The following is a 25,958-nucleotide window of genomic DNA, read 5'->3' as shown; positions in this document are numbered from 1 at the left end:
ATGTGACTGTCAAATGATTAAATCTCCCTTGAAGCACAATTTCCTTCGACTTATGCTATGCTCACTCTGTCTACATATACAACTCGCAGCTTTTTTAAGTTCACGCTGAAATTTATTATAATTGCTTGCCGATTGTGGATGAGTTATCCTCAATTTTTTAAAAAATGATGCTTTAATAGATTGTCTTTCACTGTTCTGCTTACCATTTTCACAACCACCTAGCTGGATGACAATACAGAAGAAAAAAGTCTAAGTTGTTCATCCTTACACGGTGCACAAACTAACAAGTTAATTTCTGTTTAAAATTCTAAAAGACAAGTTCTAATATAATTAGCTTTGCAAGTTTAGCTTCATCTCGAGATATGTTCTCCTAATCTGTATTGGATTGACACTGGGGGGGGGGGGTATTCTCTGCATTGAAGTTGTCGGTAGAATTCAAGAAAATTTCGCTGTTGTCTGTGCTTCACATACTCAATACTTTCTTATTCAACACAAAGGTTGCGTAGACAAGTAAGTGATATACAGTAGAACGACCGTTTTAGCAGTTTACGATGACCATTCAACCACCTGATCGGCTCATCTACCAGCAGGAAAAAGTCATTTAAATATCACGACAACCACTCCACCTGTCAATATAGGATATGGTGTTTAGTTTTTGAGGTTCCGTTTATCGTATTACTATTTTTGTGAATATTTACTCTTGCTTATTTAAATGTCATATGTTTCCCACTACTTATGCAATAAGTTGTTTTTTTTAACAATAATAGCATTTTTTACGACCAAAAACCTGACATATTTTCAAATCGACCAAAATAAGGCAATTGAAAATGTGGAACACTTACGCTTACATCTTATTGTCAGTCACGGCATGGTTCGGCGACAAAATTTGATAGTCTATCAAATAGTGTTTTATGAGGGATCAATTTCCTCCAGGAGGCAAAATTAAACGCCTACGCCATAACAAAGGTATAAAACGAGAAGTGGTTGAGATCCGTGAGTACGTCAGCTCTACCATAGAATATTGTTTGCAGCACGTCCGTTTGTTCCTGCAAAGTCACACACAGGTACGTACTTTCTTTGAATGTGTAGATATTTTAACTTACTTCAGTCGTTGAATTGACACAAAGGAACCTTGTTGTATGACTTCAATTACTCATCACCACAATCTTGACTATTCTATCGTTTAGAAGATTTTAGGCCATTTGACAACTGCTTATCATGTCCTGGCATCACAATGCTCATAGCAAGCCAGCCAAAGGGTTTAATATTCCATAGTCTAACAATTAAAAGATAATTTTGGTATTAAATAGAAAAATCTGTATCGATGTCTGCTTGGGCAAAGAAACGATCATGGTAGGGCTGCCCGCTCAGTACAACTGCATTGACGCAGACGTCTAAGATTGAAGACGAGATGAATTCAAAATTTTACAGTTTTCATTATAATAAGTATCATTTTTGTGTTCAGTATCACACAGTAGATTAGCCTTTGCTATGTCGGACATTAATTGCTTAAACAAGAGCAGCTGACTTTCACCTTCAGTGGCGGAAACTAAACTAACTCGAATTTGCGCAGTCTTGTGCAGCTTGATCTTTTGCCAATGGTTGATATGTGATTAAAAACAGGTTTCATCAAAATTTCAAGGAGGAACAGGGCTTCGTTGAGTAAGATTACTTAACATCCCCTCACTTCAATGTTTGATGGAATCTTATGATTTACGATTAGGTTGGCAGTCATGCATGGACACTGTGTGGACACTGTGTGACGGAGCTCCCAAATATTGTAAAATATCCTTCAAAAGACGCCTCCAATCGTCCTATGGTTTCTCCTGCCTGGCATTGAATGTGGTGTGACCACACTGGACTGTTTCTGAGACATTTCCCGGAAATTTCAGACTGCTACTTTGGAAAGTCTACTTTCCACTGCAGCCCACTGACCAGTTCACTGATCCATGTTGAGTTTGCTCTCCAGTTCCTTCTTTCATATGCAAATACAGCTACTGTAAACAATGATCAAGGTATTCCTCGCTATTGTCTTCACTATCTGCATAGCTACCAGGTGTTCACTCTCCTGTGTTTCACCGTCCACTTCACCACATGGTTTTCCACTGCAAGTAAAACATCTACCATGTAAGTACAGTCACTCCAGGACCTCATACTATCCTCACCATGTTGCCAGCTTTAACATCCTGCTGAGATGTGGTGACATCGAATTAAATCCCGGACCCCGTGAAAGAAAAGCAAACTCATCTCTACGGCTATTCTATCAAAATACAAGAAGTATTGCCGGTCCTAATAAGCTTCCAAAATTTAACATCCAATTTTCTGACGCAGTGTTTGACTTGATCGTAATTACAGAAACTTGGTTGCACACTTCGGTTAACTGTAGTGAACTTCTGAACAGTCAATACTCTATTTTCCGCCGCGACCGTGACACATCAACTACCTGCAAGTCTCGTGGTGGTGGAGTACTCATTGCAGTCAGATCGGACATAGAAGCTCACCAATGTCCTGATGTTGATTCTAACAGTAATATTGAAATTATTTGGATCCAACTCAAGCTTTCAAACACCAATCTTTACCTCGGTGCTGTTTATATGCCGCCAAATTCCAACCTTCAGTCATACAACTTCCTTGATGACAGTATCGACCATATAAGTAACCTTTGTACGCCCAATGACTCAATCTTACTGCTAGGAGACTTCAATTTACCGGACATCTCTTGGGTTTCTGATGTGGAGCTGGACCACATTGTTCCGAGTGCATGGTCCTCTGCATCGTCCGAGAGATTTATTGAGACTCTTAATGAACACAATCTCCACCAAGTAAACGGCCATCCCACCTGTAATGGACACACACTCGACCTTGTATGTTCAAGCTTCAACGAAATCTCCGTCGCACTCTGTGAATCTCTCATCCCATCGGACCACATTCCACTTGAATGTGACATTAATCTGCAGTTCCGAAGCGGATTTCTTACAGTGATCATTGGGTTTACAACTACAAAAACGCGGACTTCGGTCACTTAAATACCACCATTTCCACACTTCCATGGTCTGCTTTTCTGAACAGCTCAAACATTAACGAAGATGTAGAACTTTTCTACGATATTTTACAATCAGCTATAGATGACACTGTTCCTAAAGTTCGCATAAAAAGAAGGAAGTTCCCTCAGTGGTTTGATGCTGACCTGATCTCCCTTGTTAGGAGAAGGAAATCGCCAGACGCCAGTATAAACGTTCTAAGTCCCTTACTGACTGCTCTGTTTTCTCACGTTTGCATGCTCAACTTAACCTAGCCAAGGACGTACGCTATCGGGAATATCTAGCAGATGTCCAGTCCTCCATCCACGATAACAGCAAACGCTTCTGGGGTTATGTGAAATCAAAACGCAAATTAACTCTGAATTCTTTGAACTTTGAATTTAACGGTAAGCATTCTAACTCCAGTTCCGAGGCTGCTCAAATGTTTGCAGATTTTTTTGCCTCTGTGTTCACTGAAAACAATGATCCTAATCTGCCCGAGCTTAATTATCCATGTTTTGGACAATTATCACACGTTAATATATGTCCGGACAGTATTAAGAAAGTCATCACTTCTCTAGACTTGAACAAAGCGAGTGGCCCGGACGGTATCTCCGCCTGCATCATTAAACACTGTACCGATGTTCTTGTTGTTCCCCCTCCAAATTTTATTCCAAAAATCCACTTTCTTGGTCGGTTTCCTTCTCAGTTTAAACAGGCCAATGTTGTCCCCGCGTTTAAATCTGGTCGTCAATCAGCTGTTGAAAATTACCGCCCAATCTCCTTGTTGTCCCTTTTTTGCGAAGATCTTCGAGGCAGTTATTGTTCCTCATATCTATCAACATATTAAACCAAATATTTCCATCGACCAGCACGGATTTGTTAAAAACAGATCCACTACAACTAACTTAGTGGATTATACAGATTTCATCTCTGTTTCACTGAACAATAAACAACAGGTAGATTCAATTTACACGGACTTTAGCAAGGCTTTTGACAGTGTCTGTCACACACTTCTCCTGTACAAAGCCGCCAAATTCGGTATATGTGGTAAACTGTACAGTTGGCTGGCTTCTTATCTTCATCTTAGACGACAGAGGGTAGTGTTTGGTAGTTGCTCGTCAAAATGGTACACTGCTTCGTCAGGTGTGCCCCAGGGTTCACTCTTGGGGCCACTACTTTTTGTTATGTTTATTAACGATATTTCACTGTTAGATATTTCTGCAAAGCTCAGCTTGTATGCCGACGATGCCAAGATCTATCGCACCATCACATCCCTCGCTGACTGTGTCATGTTACAGCAAGATCTTGACAAATTTGCACAATGGTGTAACAACTGGAAACTGTCACCTAATATCAGTAAATGTAAATTTATCAGTTTTACACTTAAGAAAAGAATCATTTCCTCTCTTGATTACTCCATCAATGGTACCCCTCTTCAACGGGTCTCTGTTGTCAAGGATTTGGGCATTTACCTTACTTCCAACCTTAATTATTCTTTTCACATCAATAACATTGTTTCTAGAGCCTTCAAATCTCTTGGTTTTATTAAGCGTCTCTGCCAGCCATTAAATGACAGTTCAGCAATTATTTCTGTGTATTTTGTTTATGTAAGGTCTATTCTAGAGTATGGCACTGTTGTGTGGTCATCCCACCAGCAGGGCCGGTCAGAAAAAATCGAGAGAGTACAAATTAAATTTGTGAAATACATTTGTCGCAAACTCAATGTTCACTGCAGTAAATCCAGCTACCCATTTTATTGCAGAATTCTGAACATTCCTAAGTTACACATAGAAGACTAACCCTTGACATGTGCTTTTTGTACAAAATAATTCATTCACATTATGATGCTCCAGATATTCTAAATCAAATCTGCTTTTATGCCCCAGTAGAAATTTACGCAGGAAACCCCTTTTTAAACCAGACTTGTGTTCTGTTAATTGCAGAAAATTCTCGACAGTGCCCAGATGCATGTCTGTTTTTAATGATATCTCTTTTAAATGTAATATAGATATTTTTTCTACGCTGTGTAGTTTTAAAACTATTTTATCCAGTCATTTTAACAGTTCTCCTTTTTGATTCGTGTATGTTTTTTTTCAATTTAATGTATCGTGCTACTTTTATGGTTGTCTTGTACATTTGTCTTGTGATTGTGTGACTTTTTTGTTTCGCAGATCTGTTAGTGGGTTTGCCCGTTGATCTGTGTATCAAATAAAATAAATAAAAATAAAAAAAATAAGATTATGTTAAAGCTCCATTAGCTGTAACTTTTAGCTATTTTTTCAATATTTTTATTCTGTGTTTCAACTAGCATTTCTAATGTGAGTCTGTTGGTCCCTGAACTATGATGAAATACCAAGTATTTAGCTTGTCAATGCATCCTTTGTGTGCATAATCAGGCCTTATTATTGTTGAAAATTGTATTCAAGTATCGACTAGAATTCATTTGTCCGCAGGCAAAGGAGGCACCGTGGACCAGTGGTTAGGGTAACGGACTCACTATCAGGGGATGGTGAGTTCGAGACCCTGTTCAAGACCCGGTAGATCAAGAGTAGCGGATTCACTGTCGGTGGATGGTGAATTCGAGACTCCAGCTCGGTGTTGTGCCCTTGAGCAAGGTACTTTACTCCTCAGTGCTCCATTGGGGTAGTGGGTTATGGGTACCTTTTCCTGTAAATAGGCTTGCACCCGTTGGATGATGGACTAATTAAAAAATAAACAAAAAGCAATAACAATGGTCATTACAAATGTACAGGGTGTGTTGGAACAGAATACTGGGCACAGCAGCATGACATAGGGATTTTGATGAGAAACTGTAGTTAGTACATAGACCCAAAACACTGAGAAAATAGTCAAAAGTTACAGCTATTGGAGCTTTTAGTGTTACAATGATAATCGATATATATCCACGTTCGGACTTTACGTAACTATAGGCCGCTAAGTAGCTAGCTAGTACAATAGTTGTAGACTAAATAAAGTAATACCATTGTAAGTAACATCGATGCAGAAGAAAGTGATGACCGGTGAAAATAGGTATTTCAATTATTAGCAATCTCACCCATTTGTTAAGCCAATAAGCCACAAGTCTTTCAACATAGATATAATGCAGAACAAAACACGTACGACATGCCACTAATTATCAGTACACATAACACGGTCCAATCCATGAATAAAAGATGGATGCCGACCTCTGGATAAACAACAAAATAGTAATGTCAGGTGTTTCTAAAGGATTAATACATCCTCTTGCACTTGTGACACCTGCCACATATCAATCTGTCAGTCAAAATGGGAAATACATGTTCATAATTTATAGATTGATGTTATTGATGCCATCATTGATCACCGGTCTGAGGAACATATCATACTTGTCAAAAAGTGTAAGACACCTGCCACAAAACATTTTAATGTAAAGACAAGCCTTTTGTCATGTATAACATTGATTTATGATTTTGCAAGAGCCTTACGGGGCCATGTCTCCTGCAAATTCAACATATGAACTACATGCTCTCGCAGAACGTATAAGTTGAGTTATGTATACTCCATATAAGTCTGATAAGAGTGGGATATTGCTCTTAAGGTAAGGGTCCCGGAGTTGATGATATATTAAAGTTGAAATCATCTCTCTTGTCGTAGAGTACGGTAGAAAGTGACTATTAGAGTCAAATTTGAGAAATATAATTATCAAAATGCAAAGTAGAAGAAGCTGATTTAGTAGTCTGTTTAATCTCCAGTAGTCTGTTTAATCTCCAACATAAGAGGGTAAATCAATGTAAAATAGTTAATGCATACGACAGAGTTGGACACAGAAATTGTGAATCAATAATATTTTAGGTTTTAGCTTTTCTAAGACGACTTTCGCCATTTCAAGTTATAGTGGTTAGATTTGTATCCACTGTATTTTTTTTATTGAAACTCGTTCACACAAACCACGCCAATGCCGCTCACCTTGTCCTATATTTCATTAAAAAGTGGAGTTACTGCCCCTGAGCGTAATTTAAGCAAGAATCGATATTTCAGAAACTTTGACTTCGTTTTTTTAACTGCTAAGCTTGTCTACTTACATTACAAAGCCTGTAGTATATATATTTAGGAGTGGAGTATTCCAATAGGCTTAGATGTAAAAAATTCCTGGCAAATTTTGTCCTGTTTATCCTGGATGTAAAGCAATTGACATCACAACCGTCGATGTAAGTATTGTGTAGGGCTTATAACAGACGGCAAGATAGCTGGCTAGGAAAGACCCTAATCCTATCAAAGTGTTAAGAAATGAGAAATATTTGCATATTGACATACTAATGAACCTTTCACTACATATTTTGTTGTATCAAATTTGACAAAATCTACCAGCAACGCTTGACAGTTGTTGAAGATAGGGAACAGGATAAGGAGCTATATACAGTGTCAAAATTTTATTAAATTTCAAAGAGCGTTTTTAGCGCCTCCCCTTTATATATGTAATATTTAAATGTAGGAAAATTCAAATAGAAAAATTAATTCACATTAGAAAAAAGTGCGATTATAAATAAGCAAACGCAAAACAGGCTAATATGTGACATATGCATACATCATTTGTATTATGCGCTGCAGATTTATAGTCCTGGCCTAATATTGATGACAGTCGGTGATGCTTTTTGCGAGGTGCAGTTTTATTAATGTTAGAATAATGACGTAGAAAGTGGAGCATACAACTTGATATTTGGAAGGTGATTGTTTTATATTAACGTTTGGCCAACTATTGGGTAATAGATGTCGAATTACAGGAACCATTTTAATATATATTTATTTACAGATCACTCATCACAATGAGAAAGACTGTTCTGCTAAGCGTCGTTATGGTTGTTGTTCTATCGGCTGTTCCAGCAATATTTGGTATGCCTCTTCTGTTTTAAAACAGAAATACTATCGAGGAAAGAAGTACTTTTTCTTAAAAAGTGAAAAACACAAACTTGTTAGGTTCGATTTTTTCATATAAACAAACATTGATTTCTGAAGTAACACGCCTTATCACATGCACAAGCCAAGTTTGTCGTCCCCGAACAAAAAATACGGGATTTATTCTCTGGTCGTTCTACGTCACGACAACCCGCGTCTATGTCATCAATTTTGGTGCGTCGGACCTTTTTTTTGTCGATCTTCGGTGTGCTCGTAAATATGTAAACAAACAACATGGTGGCCGATGTTTCTCCCACGATCAAAAGTCATGTATTGAAATCGATATTTTCACAGACTACGACATTACTAATCCGAACAATGTAAACACAAGAGTGTGCCGCCTGTATATTCCGAAGGAACTACGCGAATAATTGCGGAAACAACGAACTCGAAGCTGGTCGCGTATACCGTGGGTTCCGTACGCATTTCAAACAGGGTCAGGCGCGACGTTTACAGTGTTCGAGCCGTCGAGATTCAGTCGATATTTGTTCCCGAAAAATAGCGTATCTTCGTCTGTGATAAATTTCTAGGACTATACTATCTTTGAAATAGAGTATAACTTTGCGGAAGTTAGCCTACGTGTAGACTGAGAGCTGTCATTTGCTCCACACACGAACGAACGTGAGCGCTAACGCACACGACGAACGACTGGAAATGATTGACAACTTGTGTACGGCGTACTGATATTTACTCCTAAAGTAGTTCAAAAGTTTAAACGCGGAATCGTCATGGAAACCTTATTTTATTTTGCAAAAAATAACGAATTCTTGGCTTGTGCATGTGATAAGTATATTATTCCCTAATATTTTTCTTCGTTCAGCGAAGGAAAATACGAGTGACGTAATGACCGTGTCACCACTCGTCTTCGACTCGTGGTGACACGGTCATTACGTCACTCGTATTTCCTTCGCTGAACGAAGAAAAATATTAGGGAATAATTTCTAAATATTTTGGCAACTTATACATCCTTTAGGGGAGTTGAGGGGTAGTGGTTAGCCAGGTGTTACGGGTACACCAAATTAATATCTAAGGCCAAAAAAAGAAAAAAGAAATGTTTCTGGTCAGCGCGCGCGTCACTTGAACAACTGCGCGTCACCGTTTTCTTTAGTCCCCACGGACACCGTCCGGGGGGACTTTGGTCATGTCCGTGCGTGCGTGCGTGCGTCCGTGCGTGCGTGCATGCGTCCGTCCGTCCGTCCGTTCACGCAGATATCTCAGACATGCCTAGGTCAATTTCTTTCAAACTTTGCACAAGGATAGTACCCTACCCATACAGATGCACGTCGATTTGTTTCACAATGCGATCAAATTTGGCCGTGTAAGATGACTTTTTAGTTTTCACCTCCATAGACTCCCATGTATAAGGCAGTCTCCATAGACTCCCATGTATAAGGCAGTCCATAGACTCCCATGTATAAGGCAGTCCATAGACTCCCATGTATAAGGCCAAGAAAAATAAAAATTTAGTTTCTCATCGTATTCATATTGCAAAAAGGATGCAGTGACACAGTTTTTAGTCCCCACGGATGAAGTCAAGGGGGCTTATAGATTGGGTCATGTCCGTCCGTGAGTCCATCCGTGAGTCCATCTGTTCACGCAGATATCTCAGATATTTTGACAAAATGTCACGTGACCTTGGTGACCTTTGACCTCAAATATATATATTTGTCCATAACTCAGTAACCACAAGTGCTACACCCTTCATATATGGTATGATGGGACAGCTTATGACGCCACATATTGTACCTCATTAATTATGCACATATCTAATTTTGAGCGAGCCAATAGACCTAGAGGTCTGATTTTTGGTATATAGGGATAACTTAGCAATACAATTTTTTTTACAAAATGTCACATGACCTCGGTGACCTTTGACCTCAAATATATATATATTTGTCCATAACTCAGTAACCACAAGTGCTACACCCTTCATATATGGTATGATGGGACAGCTTAAGACGCCACATATTGTACCTTATTAATTATGTGCATATCTAATTTTGAGCAAGCCAATAGAGCTAGAGGTCTGATTTTTGGTATATAGGGATAACTTACCAATACAATTTTTTTGACAAAATGTCACTTGACCTCAGTGACCTTTGACCTCAAATATACATATTAGTCCATAACTCAGTAACCACAAGTGCTACACCCTTCATATATGGTATGATGGGACAGCTTATGATGCCACATATTGTATCTCATTATTTATGTGCATATCTAATTTTTAGCGAGTCAATAGAGCTAGAGGTCTGATTTTTGGTATATAGGGATAACTTAGCAATACAATTTTTTTTAGCTCATATTTGGTTTTATATATAAATACCAAAAAGAGCATATATGATGAGTCTGAGTGGCATCTTTGTCTGTATATTTGTGGGTATGTGCGGATGTATGTCCGTCACACACAAAGGCTCCCATACCGCCAAAGCTACCATCTCAGTATTTGGTGTACAGGTAGATGTAGGGGTTGAGATGTGAATTTGTTCAAATTAACACATCAGTGTGAAAAATGTGCAAATGAGGTAAGAAAAAGGGAAATACTGCAAGTGTGCAGGAGTGGTGGCAGTGAACTGAATCAGCCCACACATCTGAATAAGAGGATTTTGACCTTTAACGTATTTGTATGCAGGGTACCTATTATGTTTGGGAGTGATAGCAGTAACTGAAACAGCTAATTTGTCATTTCCTGTCATTGTTTATGAACTGTGACATATTAACAGATCTGCTGAAACCATATGGATGTCTATTTTTGTACATCCATAGTAGAAAGATTCTCTGCTATGCATGTTGCTAAAGTTGACCTTCAGTACCTAAAGTTTCAGACCTTATTTACTTTTGTCGTTCTTAATTTTCTGGTTGAAATATTTCTTGTTGTTTTTCTGGTTGTATTTCTTGTTGTTTTTTCTGGTTGTACTGTGCAGAAATTGTCATAAAATCAATGCATAATTTTCCTGCACTGAACAGATAGAAATAACACTTATTGTTGATCTTTGGTATGTACCAATTCTGATCAAATTTGAGCGACACCGTATAATTGCGGTATTTTTTCAAAATGTCACGTGACCTTGGTGACCTTTGACCTCAAATATACATATTTGTCCATAACTCAGTAACCACAAGTGGTACACCAATATATATAGTATGATGGGAGACCCTATGATGCTTCATACTGTACCTCATTAATTATGCGTATATCTAATTCTGAGCAAGCCCATAGAGCTGGATGTCTGATTTTTGGTATATAGGGATAACTATAGGATAGAAATTTTTTGACCAAATGTCATGTGACCTCGATGACCTTTGACCTAAAATATACGTTTATGTCGATAAATACGTAACCACAAGTGCTATGTCCTTTAGATTTAGTCGAGTGAGAGACCTTATGACAACACACGCTTTACCTCATTAATTATGCACACATCTAATTCTCGGCAAGGGAATAGAGCTAGAGGTCTGATTTTTGGCATATAGGGATTAATTAGCAATACCATTTTTTTTCAAAATGTCACGTGACCTTATAACCTTTGACTTTGATTATACATATATATGCATAAGTCAGTAACCACAAGTTCTATACCCTCCAATTCTGATAGGATATTATACCTTAAGATGTCACATTGTGTACCTCATTATTATGCACATAGGTATTTCTTTGCTGGCCAATACAGCTAGAGGTCTGATCTTTTTTCCCGATTTAGAACCATAACTTAGACATGCCTCACTGGAGTGTATATGTTGAGATCTATGGGCACATAGGTCTATGTCAGATACTTCTTAATGACCACATTTCCTGCCCCATCAAGACTAATACTCCTATTACAAGTGGGGACTATGTCATTGTCAATGACTTGTTCTGTTTGTGGCTGGCGGCCGTGACTGACACCAAACCACAATGGCTGAAGAGAAAGAGAAAATTCATTGGGGGCATGATCAGTGACTGCATGAACAGTATATATGTGACTATATTGATAAAACTATAAAACTGACCCTCCTCCCTCTCTTGAGGGAAAAAAAAAAAATAAAAAAAAAAAAAAAAAAATGCGCGTCGCCGCACCATTTTTGTAAGAAAGACTTGACCAGAAACATTTCTTTTTTTTTGGCCTAACACATAATAACTAATATTTATGCATTGAGCTTCACCAGAAAATGTATATAGGGGAAAAATCATAACGATATTGGTTAGGGTCGTAAACTATTTAAAACACGAATTTCAGTCGTTTTAGTTTCCGCAAAAATATTCACATATTAAGAGAAAATTAAAACAGCAAGGAGTCTTCAAAAGAATATACCTGTCCATTGCTTACTCAAAAATATGACGTCTTGGAAAATATGAAAATGAAATAGCATATCCTTCTGTTGATTACCAATCAGCAGAGCTATAAATAATATTGCATTCCCGAATAAGAAACAACAGTGAACCAAGGAGATTTGTTCACGCCTTTGGAAGAACTTTCAGATGAATATTACATGTAGCAACTCTAGGTCTAGGCTGGCATGTTACTAAGAAGAAATCATTCTAAACGAAATTTCAATAACCCTTTAGGAGCAGGCTTGCAATGCATCAATCAGGGCGTTGATGGGCCTAGAGCCACCAACTACGCCACATGTCCCGAAGGTAAGTCAGCTGGTAACTACATTAAAAGGACAAGTCGGCAATTTTTCATGAATTGTGTTTGCTATGAGATACTACTTATATTGTTTGACATGTTGAAAGACACAAAATGAATGAGTGACCATGCATATATTCGACCCCGGTTTTAGACATGATCAATTAAACAATATTTCTACATGTCAAACAATATAAGTAGTTTCTCTTATCAAACAAAATTTATGAAACATGGTCGACGTTGTCGTTTTTACAGCCCGTGTAGTTTTTCAACATTTTTGAGAGGTACAAATGCACATTAGACGCTTGGTAGACAAACAGACTGTTAGAGATAGATAGAGGGAATGGGTGAGAGAGAAAGACAGACAGACAGACAAACAGACAGACAGAAGACACAGACAGACAGACAGACAGACAGACAGACAGACAGACAGATAGATAGATAGATAGATAGATAGATAGATAGATAGATAGATAGATAGATAGATAGATAGATAGATAGATAGATAGATAGATAGATAGATAGATAGATAGATAGATAGATAGATAGATAGATAGATAGATAGATAGATAGAATGTTCCCATTCGTTAATTAACCTTGGTTTATGTCGTCAATGGCTTTGTTTTCTGTTTGTTAGGCTACACCGTCACTGGCTGCAGCTGTGGCCTTGCTTGTGGTTCTTATAGCATTCAGGAGTTAGATGATGGACGCACACGCTGTTTCTGTCATAAAGGCTGCAATAATGGAAATCCAATCGACTGGACCTTAGCCCGATGCTGCAAAGTCGATCTACCGAGACCCTGCTAAAATACAGTCTGTGAATTTGATTATGTTCTTCAAGATGACATCTTTCTTCAATTTGGCTTCATAAATGTCAATAAAAAGAACAAGGAATCCACAAAACTGCAAACTTTTACTTGAATCAATCACTCGGTTAACTAGACATTGATGATAATTACAACTGAATAGAATGCATATTTTGTTGGAGGATGACTTGTCCATCAGTAACAGTAACACGTATTTGGTCTTGCAACTCAATTTATGGTTTGGAAAAATCGGCGTCAAAGTGATCCATTCTTTTACCCCACCCTCACCCCCAGCACCGATGACTGTCTTGAAAGCTTCAGATACATGGTGCACCTTAATTCCAGGTTGGCCACCGTGAATTTACATGGTCAATATTTTGCTTCTTAAAATGAGAACGAGATTATCAAGATAAATTTAACGTATCATCGTAGCAAATCGGTGGAAATTGTATCTCTCATCTTATCAAACATCAGGCGAAAGCCTAATTAATATGGATGAAGTACGTAATAAAAGTAAAGTACAATGTTCAAAGACACAATTGGCCAATTGCAAGGTGTCGAACTCGCGTGACAGTTCATGAATTTATCACTGTATATATGTAGATAATGCATTTCAGTTCCCCCTCCCAAAAAACAGAACAAGCCAGCCAGTCCATAACGTCTGGATACATGACTCATTCAACATTCATTTTGAAATTTGGCGCAATGACAAAATAACTCGTTTTCTGTGTCACCAGAAAAGTCTTGTGACTCATGTCGACGGTATATTAAAATGTGATAACACTCAAAATGCAGGGTACTAAATGCTAATTATTGTCCAGTTGTTGTGTTTCACCAATTCATTCTGTGTAGACTTGGTTAATAAGTAATTCTTTTGATGAATTATACCATCAATTTTGAGAAGTGTGGTAGATTGGAAACTTTAAATATTACTATCTTGGTATATGCGATTATATTTCGATTTACATTAACATTACTGTTTGTGGAACATGTAATTTTAAACGTCGTCGCTACATTTTTGTTGACCTATGGTGGAATATTAACTAGCATCGACGGTGTACATTGCAGTTAGCACAAACAAACATACGACAAATGTTAGTGCTGCTGAGTTACAGAAAACAGCTGAAAAATTAAACAAATGAAAACCAAGTTTACTAGTATTGTTCTGTCACTTTATGAAATAAGTGTGCAATGAATAGACTTGCATTAATGTAAAAGTACACAGTGTCAGGTCGTGATATTTACAATCATATATGTCACTGTAAAAGTACAAAATATTAGATTTTATAAATTGGTTTATCGAACTCTGGCCGTAAAGAAGCCACACACAATAAGACAATTATAAAAGAGTAAAATCAAAATTATGCTTACTTGGATTTCACTACTATTTAATGAATGTTATACTCCAAGACTTTAATTTTACTAAACCACTCAAGATTCTGAAGGCATAATCGTTTATCAAGTTTTCCAGCAATATTGAGTGAAGGACAATGTTAAGTAGCTGTGAGAGCTGTAGCACAGGTCTGTAATAAATAGAACAGGCGTATCAACCACCCAACCTTTATCTTAAACAGAAAAGGACTATATCCTTACTACTGGCAGATATTTTTGTGAACTATTTCATGCATATTTCATTAATTACTGTCAAAATGCTTGCGCAAATCTATGCAAGTAAGAATTTCCAGTCTCTAGTCTATTTGATTCATACTTTCTCGTTACATTTGCCGAATGTCTGCCATTCGATATTTCCATAGACGTGTCCAATACACAGCGTCTGTCACTAGCTCTCCGTATCTATGTCCAAGTCGCAAAAAGACCCTGTTGCGACATCGCTATGGGGTTTGGAACCGGGCTCCAATCACTCGAAAGAGACAGCGTCCCCCGACATGAACTTTATTGGTTGATTTGAAAGTTCTCCGTTTGACAGTTATAATCGAAAAATACCAACTTGTGCGATGTAATTGTCAAACCCTGGGAGTTCATGAATTTTCACAAACTGTTCAGATGCCGTATATAAGCTTACTGATCAATCTTTATTTCAGTAAGAATTTAAAACAAAGTCACTGATAAAGAAGTTAACAAATGCTCTCTAGAATTTGAAAATTGGACAACACGGAAATATTCCTAGTGCCGGCGGGAGTCAGTGGCGCTATGAAACGTGACTGGCCCTATGACCTTCTGGCGATAGGGTAACTTGGTTTTTCACAGTTTACACCAGACTGACTATGTTTTCAGTTCTTCGGTTCAAAAAGCAAATATCAAAATAACGATTCCAAGCTATTTCATTGCTGAAGATCGGATAGATGTCCATTTCCGTCCGATGGAATGAATTTATTTATTGATTGGTGTTTGGCTGAAACATGTTACGGGTTGTTCTTAAACTCGATGCTAACCATTGGATGAACTTTAAACCTATCGTATTACACAATGGCCAGTAATATCGTCCTTGTCACGATCGGTACACAAAGGCCTTAAAAGGAATTCCTAGATATGGGCGCCCTCAAACGATAAACTCTGCGAGAGTCACCAGGTAGTATTTGGTCCCATGTAAAAGAAATGGGATATGTACCGACGGTGATGGCGTTATTTTATATGTGTAACCACTGTAGTCGAAAGTGATTCCCAAGAGGTTGTTTCTATGTGTGATATAGATAATGTGACATTATTTTCTGAAAAAAGAAATCAATGCAATGGAAATATGTTAATATCTAGTAAACTTAGTTAAGTTCTACCAACTCAGCTTGTATTGAGAATTTAAGTAAATTTTCGAAAATCGGGTAAAGGTTGCCTACTTTTAACATGCTTTGATTGGTGACCAGAAATATGAAATGGATGGAACGATAGGTTTCAAAAAGATCATGTGATCTAACCTTTCTGTTCATTGTTTTCTTGAATAAATGAGACCTTGACTGATGGACGATGCTTATGAATGATACTGTCTAGTGTAACATTTACAATCTTGAATTTGATGTATCTGACTTTGCTAAAGTTCACGGTCGGACAAATTTTTCAATTTCTTAAAAAACGTTTTATCAATCACGTTTTTCATAAACCATTTTTGAGTGCATTTGAAGGGATAATGATAAATCAACAATATTGGATAACATTTGATTCAATCAAAGAGACTATCGATCCTCACAATTATAGACTGAAATCACACACAAGTCCATGGGCATGTTCCCTGTATTTGTCAGCCATTATACTCCTCAGCTTGGCTGTACATGCATAAAAGTTGAGAGTAAGATGAGTTTCTTCAAAGGGATTATAATTTAGTGACCGACACTGTTTTAGTGAACAATTCATACTGGAGCAAAGTTTGCATACTATTACGTGGGGAGATGAGGGCGCCAGAGCTTTGACAAATTAAATATTGATAAACTTGCTCATCCCATCTCTGAATTCAAATAATCGGACTTCGTCATTGAAAAGATGGAAGTTACTTCATGGGCTGGATCGTTATGAAGCTGTCGTACGAGTCACAGAAGATAATATGTTGAAAGGGAAACAGATAGTCAATGAGAAAGACACCGAAGAGATAGAAATACAGCTAGGCTAACATAGAAAGACAGAGATATGTATACTTTCTGATATGGTAAAACACTAAACCAACACTCAATAGAGACAGATATAGAGAAATACAAACACAATTCTCTCATTTGATCATCAACAATAGAGATGTATGGTGGTCACAGAGCTTCCATAGCAAATATGTCTGTAGTTTGAACTGCGCACTCAACGTTTCAATGGATAAATGCCACGCAACGACGGCAAATGCAGTCGTTAATGCCCCACTCAATCCTCACATTCTCTGCATATTTTTATGAATAACGAATAAACTTCCCACCTTCTGAGTCGCCTAGAAATGCAACTGTGCTTAAGTATTCGACGAGTGCTTGAGTTTGTCGATACAACCGAAGCTGTAAAGTGAATCGACCCAAAACCGAACAGACGGCGCACGAATTTAGAAGGGGCGTTGCGGCTTGGCCGGCAAATGTGTGTTAAAGCCCTGGTTTAATAATTACTGACTCTGAAATGTATCACCTGCATGTAGTCCGGCAGCCAAATCCACTTTTTGTCCTGAACCTTGTGTTAGGGTCTTAAGTTTTTTTTAAACCGGATTTTGCTAGTCAAGATAACCAAAGTGAAAAAAATAGTTACTGGATCTCTGTCAGTATTGAGCAATTTTAGATAATTAGCATAAACAAAATGGCCGCCAAATTATCACAAATTACCATTGGAAGCAGTAGGAGTAGGCTTTATATTGTTAAAGTCTGCTAGTAAAAGCACATTTCTATTAGTGCTTCAACTAAAAAAAGGTTAGTAATCATAGATGAATAAATTTAAATACTAATTTGCATAAATTAACACAAAATTATCACAAATTACCATTGGAAGCAGTAGAAGTAGGCTTTATATTGTTAAAGTCTGCTAGTAAAAGCACATTTCTATTAGTGCTTCAACTAAAAAAAGGTTAGTAATCATAGATGAATAAATTTAAATACTAATTTGCATAAATTAATACAAAATTATCACAAATTACCATTTGAAGCAGTAGAAGTAGGCTTTATATTGTTAAAGTCTGCTAGTAAAAGCACATTTATATTAGTGCTTCAACTAAAAAAAGGTTAGTAATCATAGATGAATAAATTTAAATACTCATTTTTAAATACTCATTTGCATAAATTAACACATAAACCAAATTTTATAGGAAAGCTTGAACTGTACCAAAGTAGATTATAAACAATGCTACAATGAATGCTAAATGAATTGGTGCGGAAAAGGGGAAGGCAGCTCCACACACCATACTACTTTTGCGGATATTCAGTGTTTTCCTATGTTACTCGTAATATGTTTTATATTTCGTCTTCTATAATTTTGGACACAGTGTTGGGACACTATGGCGAAACAAAAAGTTTACAACGAGGTAAAAGTAGGCCCGTGTTTCATACAGCTCTCTCCACATTATACACGTGCCCGAACACAAATATAACCGGTCCAATAACTGGCAAATGAAAATACCACAACAGTCTTACAAGGAATACAATCTCTAACAGAAAGAGACCAAATACAACAAGCAAAGAAGCTCCTCGGACGTTTCGAAGAAGAAGTCAAATAACAACTTCCACATAAACTCAAAATATAAGTTGTTAGGTACAAAAACTACTTCCCCAAACCAAACCAAAAGGCTCTTTTTCAGGGCCACCAAATTTTCAGCCAAAGAACTACCATTGAAATACGATGGCCAGGCCGCCATCATATTCAAAATACACACAGAGAAAATGTAACAGATTGAGGAAATCTTCTCTGATAATGGAAGCAAAAGAAAAGAATTAATTAAAGAAACAAACAAAAAATGAGACGCAAACAGGCGTACCAAATACAAATCCCTAAGAACACTAAATGTATTAAAATATCTCTCGGAATATAAACAGCACGATTGGAACTAATTTGGGATAATTGGATTTTCATATTTTGCGAATTTCTGAAAAGTGTACATGTTCGGTGCCATATAGCTGAATGTTGTAGTATTGCAAATTACTCATAAAAACAAGTGTGTAATATAAAAGAAAAACAGATTAGATTACATTTGAAGATTCAATCGACATCACGACACCATCCAATTATCCCAAATTAGTTCCAATTGTGTTAACTCCTGAAATAAAATTGAATAGAGGCTTAAAATTTATTACTGGAAAATTCCGAAATTCATTTCAATACAACCAAATCTAAAATAATATAGGCAGAAAAAATGCCATTAAAACACTATCAAATTGAACCATAACATTACCATAAAACCATTCGATAAAGACAGGGAAATGGAATAGAAATATCAAATTAAACAGATTACATTGAAGAAAGTCACAGACTTTTAAGCCAAAAGAGATTACGATACAAAAGCGCATGTAAATGACAGCGACAACACAACCAGAAAACTACACGGGCATGTACTAAAATAAACAAATAGACAAATGATACGTTCAAATATCATGATCCCTTGAATACCATAATATGCACATCAACGCAGTATCCACTCCAAAAATTCAAAAAAGTCACCAGCATCAGCAAAATTCATTTGTCGTCACGGTCAAATTATTTATGGCTGCTCTAGCCCAACACACAAAATATCGGAATACATAAGATAGACTATTTCTTAAAGGGCTGGTGAAGAGTAAAAAAAAAAATGCTGAAAAGGTGATTTTCACTCATTAAATAATGCATGGAAAGGTACTAACAAAAAATTTACAGCAGAAAATCGGTTTAAGTGCGTATTTATGGGGAAAAAAGTGCATTTTCCGAAGGTAAGTCACATTTTCCCGCGAAAAAAATCAAACCCGGAAGTGTGACGTCATTTACAGCGCAGCCTGTATGCGTGCTTGCCTGCTTGCCTGGAACAAAATGGCGGCTTCTGCATCTGTCGAGTGTCACGACCAAGACAGTGTTTGCTCGAGCTCTGAGGACGAACAAATGGCAGGAGATGAAGAAGAAGAAGAAGTACAAAGATTGTACAAAACAGCCAATGTACATTAAAGACGCATCGGACTTACCAACAAACTAAGCAAGATAACAATACAACATAATGTATTACTAGTCGCTCTGGATGTAATCTCGATGTACACAAATACTCCACAAACTGAAACAAGCTGTCACAAACGCACTTGATTCAGTATCAACTATCAATTACAGCTGTAAAATATAAAGAAAAGATCGAAGCGTTCCACTAAAGAATGACTAACAATATTTCTGCAACATAACACTGTTGAATTTAACAGAAACGTCTATCAACAGATTTGTGGCTGTAGCCTGGGTTCACCAGTTTCGCCGGAAATCGCTGATACAATATTCTACGACCTTTAGACTGAGGACATTAAACTACACAAAAGCAGACTTTCCTTTTGGAAACGATTCAGAGATGATGTTTTCATGATCTATAAGGGAACAGAAACTGAGCTGAATGTGAATTTATGGCTAACATCAAGAAGTTACACTGAACTTTCAAATTTACAATAGATTATTCTCCTCAAAGTGTCATTAATGATTTACAAAGTCAACGATACAATAAAGGGAGAATTCTCGACACAAAAACTCACACCAAAATAACTGACCATTTCAATATCTAGCCAGAAACTCGTGCGACCCAAAAAGGTATTTTTACTGGTTTAATTAAGGTAAATTGCTGAGATATGCCCGTGTAACAACATATAATAATAACCAAGACTTTGACAAGAAAGTTGAATTTTCAACAAAAAACAAAAACAAAACAAAAACAAGGTTATAAGACCACGTAAATCGCACAATCAGAAAAAGGAAGTTGGACACACAAAGTGCGAATCGTACCTCAAACTAGGGAAAATCAATAATAACAAAACTAATATACATACGCAACCAAATACAGTCCACAAATTAGAACAATCGATATAATAGCACTAACGATGAAATGGAAAATAATTAAAAGCGATGAACGTCTTCAGCTGTTGTTCCATAGCATATAAGAGAAACAAAACTTAAAAGATGAATTACTTGTAGTAAGAGCCAAAATCAACGCAAAGGATCAACGAAAAAGAGAAAAAACCCCGAATGAACACATAAGTAAAGAACAAGAGAGTTCAACAACATCCAAAGGAAAACAGGCCATACACAGACAATACAAAAATACAATCTCACACTGGATGGGATTCAGATCCAAATATATCAGTAATAATTTCGTTACTAAATGAACAAATGTAATTCTGGAGGTCATACACGAACAAAATAAGGATAACAATATTAAGAGACTGAAGAAGAACTCACATTTCAGAGTTTCGAAATGCACGTTAAAATGGATCACAAATGATTTTTGACACCACAGACCGAACGACGAATCGTCATAGTACATCAAAAAATAATTAACCCCCCCCAAAAAAAATACACATATTAAGAGTAACATACGAAAAAATTGAACATCCTCAAATATAGTATGGTGTGTTGAGCCGCCTTCCCCTTTTTACCTTTAGAGAACCCGAGTAACTTTGGAAATATCTTCTATAAGTTATTGTACCCCAAACCCATAGTCTTTTTCTGATACACAAAGTGTGGCTAATCATGGATTCAATGTGATGTCAGCAGATTCCATATCAACCTCGAAAGTAGTGTAAGTCACAACGTTTTTTTCTTAAATGTACATCAAATGCATTGATAGTCGAGCTAAGAAAAAGTTCCCACCTTACTTAATCATTGTTTCGGTTAGAAAATCACAACTCAGGTTGGTTTTAGCCAAGGCATAAAGATCACTTACTTACTTAGAAACATAACAGAGTCTCTTGGGAGAGTGAAACACAATTACCAGAACACTGTCCGCATCAGTTTATATCTTTTTACAAGTAAACAGACAAGTACTCGATAATGGGCGAAGGCTAAACTAGTCGGTTGCTTATATGTCTGATTATCAACATTAAATTTGCAACAGAAAAAGAAGTTTATGTACGTGCAACTATTAAAACTGATGTAAAAGCTACTGTGTTAAAATAACTGCACAAAGTACAGTAAATGATAATAATGTAGAGTTACGCTTAACAACGAATTGTTTACAGCTGGCCGCCATCTTGAAATTATGCAAATTAGCATGTCATTCAAATAATATATGCCAACATTTATGTTCCAGTTTTCCGTCAGCAACTGCTTGGTGATTAAACGAGAAAAACAAAGTTACAACATGTATAAAGCCATTTGAGTCTTCTTTCTCATACAAAGTGCAATAAGCTGGCGGCCATTTTGATTATGCTAATTTTCTCAAATTGCTCAATGCTGACAGAGGGCCAGTAATTATATTTCTTTTTGTGGTGGTCTTGGAAAACGAAATCCACCAAGAAAAAAACTTAAGACCACAAAGCAAGGTTTACCCCACTGGCAGCTGGCTGCCAGACATGTTTACAGCTAGCCGCCATCTTAACATTATGCAAATTAGCATGTCATTCAAATATTATAAGCAAATATTATGTTCCAGTTTTCCGTCAGCAACTGCTTGGTGATTAAACGAGAAAAACAAAGTTACAACATGTATAAAGCCATTTGAGTCTTTTTTCTCATACAAAGTGCAATAAGCTGGCGGCCATTTGATTATGCTAATTTTCTCAAATTGCTCAATGCTGACAGAGGGCCAGTAATTAAATTCTTTTTTTGGTGGTCTTGACAAACGAAATCCACCAAGAAAAAAACTTAAGACCACAAAGCAAGGTTTACCCAACTGGCTGCCGGACTAATGCAGTCCGTGTCACATTTCACTGGTCGTTTCAATGGCACTGCGCAGGGCAAATATAAACAACCTCCCGTGAATAACAGGGACTTGTTCGAACACGCTGTGTATGCTGGGAATTTGACAAATCTGCCTACTGGTGATAACCGTCTAATTGGATTGGCGATAGCGTCTTCGTTTTTGAAGTGATTTGTAAGCCAAGAAACAGTACATCTTCAATCAGGCTAGATTCCCTATTTAAACGTTTGAATAGATATGATCATCGCTGTTGTTACAAGGTTTTGGTGTGTGTAACGGGCTGACGCTTAGAATGATTAATATTTGTTGCCAGCTTGATCGATGGTACGTGGCAACATGGGTAACAGGTCACTAATGGGGTGAACACCCATCACGAACATGTGGTCTTTTCGAAGTGGAAAAGAATTCTCGAACGATTCTTCTTAATTTTTGGTTCTCGTATTTGTGGACGAGATAATTTGCAAGCCCTCCCCTCCCGGTTTACTATTATAACTCACATATAGAGTTCAGGCAAGGATATATCGAAAATAATTTATATCAGAAAGGGATTACAGAAAGGTAGAAAAAGTTGAAGTGAATGATGATTTATTGTCAATCATGCAGTGTTCTGTTCCAAATGGTAATCAGCAAAGTCATGGTCAAGCCAAGTCTTATTTTTGCACAGCTGCGAAAACATGGGTCCAAATCTAATACAGAGCAGACAAAATCAATAAATCAATCTTTACTATCGGCAATTAGCATTGTAGCAGTGAAAAACATATATACTCCAATTATAAAATATGACAAATTAAAACGCACCTATCAAAATCCAGGCAGTACACAGTAAAAGTCAATAAAATACTAACAGAATCCTCTGAAGTAAAATGACGTAAGTACAAAAAGCTCGTACATTTGCCAACGATCCGATAACCCATTTGATTAAAAAAGCATTAGGTTCTGTGAAGTTTAGAAATCGGTTATCTAACATAACAACCAGAACGAAAGAGAGCAAGTCAAATTCATGATGAAAGTTGGATGCAGTAGGCATTTTACGTAAAACGTCCTTATCCTACAAGGCGGAGGGCCCTTTTGTTGTTCTCTGATAACTTTTGCTGCAAATGTTTGCTATCTTACCAATTCTGTTTCTATTCTTTACATTTCAATCCCCACACCAGCAGACACTTGAAAAAGTGAAAATATTCTTGATCAATGATTCATAATACTAAAATTGATAGGAAGATTTTGAGAGAATTATATGTTGATTCCTCGACTTTGCCGATGAGAAATATATCGAAGAAATCAAATGTCTGCAAATGTAAGGGTTCTGGTTCTCTAATTATGTCTATATTTTAGCCAGTTAGAGTCAGGTATGTGAAGTGGAAAATGAGGCCTTGCCCTTTATTGTCGTTGCTATTACTGTTTGAATAGGTTGATGTACTTTTAGTATTAGAAAACCTAATTTAAATATCATATCTACAGGAAAAAGGCAATTGAAGTATTTAGACATGTAATAAAAGATATAGAGGTATCAGATATATGACTAAGGGAAAAGGGAACGTGACCTTGATGATTAAAAAAATAAAGTACAACGTTTCTCTGCTTTCAAATTCTTACAAGAAAAATTGATGGTCTTTAACGGTCTCATACCCATACTATTCGTTGTCTCTGTCTTATGATTCGTAGGAATCTAAAATCAACTTGAGCTCTGAAACGAAGGTTGTTCAATTAAAGGGGCGGTGGCGACAGACGATGAAACCTTACACGATTTGACCATTCAATTAGCAAATTTTCCCACTGTTTTATTGAAGAATACATATAGTTGATACTCCGAAAATAAAATTCAGCGTTGACAAAAGTTGTTTTCACACGCGACAAGAAAATAACGTACATCATATCTTGCGTTTTTTGTATTTATCAGTTGAACAGTGATAAACTTTTGGAGTCACTTTTAGGTGCGTTTTCCAGGTAAGGGGCGTGTGTACGCAATGATGACGTTAATCTCGCCAGATTTGTCATCGGCAACGCCATAACTGCTTTACGTTCAAGAAAGATGTACATTTTGAGTGGTGATGAATATAAATAATTTCCGTAGGAAGGCTTCAATAAAAAAATTACCAAACTTAAGCGCAGGTGCATTGCCTAACCTTTGCAGAATGGTCGTCTTCTTTTTACATAATTTGATTTCATTGGGTCACTCTAGAACCTCAAGAGGGCGCCGAAGGGCAACTAACCCTAATAACCCTCGTGATAACCATTATATTTTCTCAGCGACCAGCCGGAGACAGCAATTATCGTCTCTTTTAATGTTCGTAGGCGGGTTAAACGCCTTGTAGCATCGCCAGTTCCATAGTTTTGGATTTGAATACGTATAAATTGGAAATCTTGTGAGAATTTAAGGAAATTGTATAAACGTGGTTTTCGTTCTTCGCCATGCTAATCGATGTACAGAGTTTATATCCAGTTAGCAGATACGAAAGGCAGGCTTGAACATAATGGAACCTATTGGTTTATTCTATGTCTAAAAGCCTATTTCGATATGCGTTGGTGCAAGCATAGCAATAGGGGTCACTTAATACTCTGATTATACATACAAAAATTAATCTAATCACAGCAAGGCTCGCTTTTGAAGCGCAATAACGAAGAATATGTCTGGTGTGATAGCGCTGTACAACTAAAAATGCTAAAATCTGATTTCAAAGGAAACTTGAAACTTGAAACTCGAAATATTGAATTTTCACTAGGAAAGAAACAACAAGTTAGAGTTTCGAGGTATTTTGAGAATTGTCGAAATTCCTAGAACTTGCCCATTTTTCAACATACAACGAAATAGTTTGTCCATGGATGAATTTGGTTCATCCTTTGTCAGCATCCACAATCCATTACTATTTTGTTAAATAAAATTGAAGTCCTGACTGATTTAAATTTGTCAACGATAACAACGCCCATTGCATATACACAGAAAGATATGATTGTATAATTGAATATTGATAATGAAAGTAAGCAATATTACATTAGGTTCATTTATTCTTCTGGTGAGAATAATCAATCATGGTCCTGATAAGAACTCAAAGTATTTTGAATGTAAAATATACATACCAGGCGACGAAGACAAAATGCGTTTTGCACCTGAAGTTGTATCTTGCTGACAGATTACGCCACAAAGCTACCCGTCATACCTGTATCTATTGTAACAGCAATTAATGAAATCAGGTTCGCAGTAGCTGCATCCCGATGTTTACGTTAACTAATTGTTAGGATAGTGGTTTGTGTAAACAATACTGGCGTTCGTAAACCTGCACGATCGTTAGGCTGAGGGAGAAAACGAGGGAACGAGAGAGAGAGAGAGAGAGAGAGAGAGAGA

The 25,958-nt window shown here is 37.0% G+C and overlaps 1 long non-coding RNA gene across 1 annotated transcript; it reads left to right on the top strand.

Moving 5' to 3' along the window:
* The first annotated feature begins 995 nt into the window (after positions 1-995).
* LOC139117978 (uncharacterized) lies at positions 996-13,468 on the top strand. The gene is made up of 4 exons (XR_011548608.1): positions 996-1,064; positions 7,813-7,892; positions 12,502-12,573; positions 13,203-13,468. It is a non-coding gene; the product is annotated as an uncharacterized lncRNA (long non-coding RNA).
* Positions 13,469-25,958: the final 12,490 nt, after the last annotated feature.

This window comes from Ptychodera flava, chromosome 18 (assembly GCF_041260155.1).
Source record: "Ptychodera flava strain L36383 chromosome 18, AS_Pfla_20210202, whole genome shotgun sequence".
In the NCBI taxonomy this organism is placed as follows: Eukaryota; Metazoa; Hemichordata; class Enteropneusta; family Ptychoderidae; genus Ptychodera; species Ptychodera flava.
This window is presented reverse-complemented; position numbering and strand designations above follow the sequence as displayed.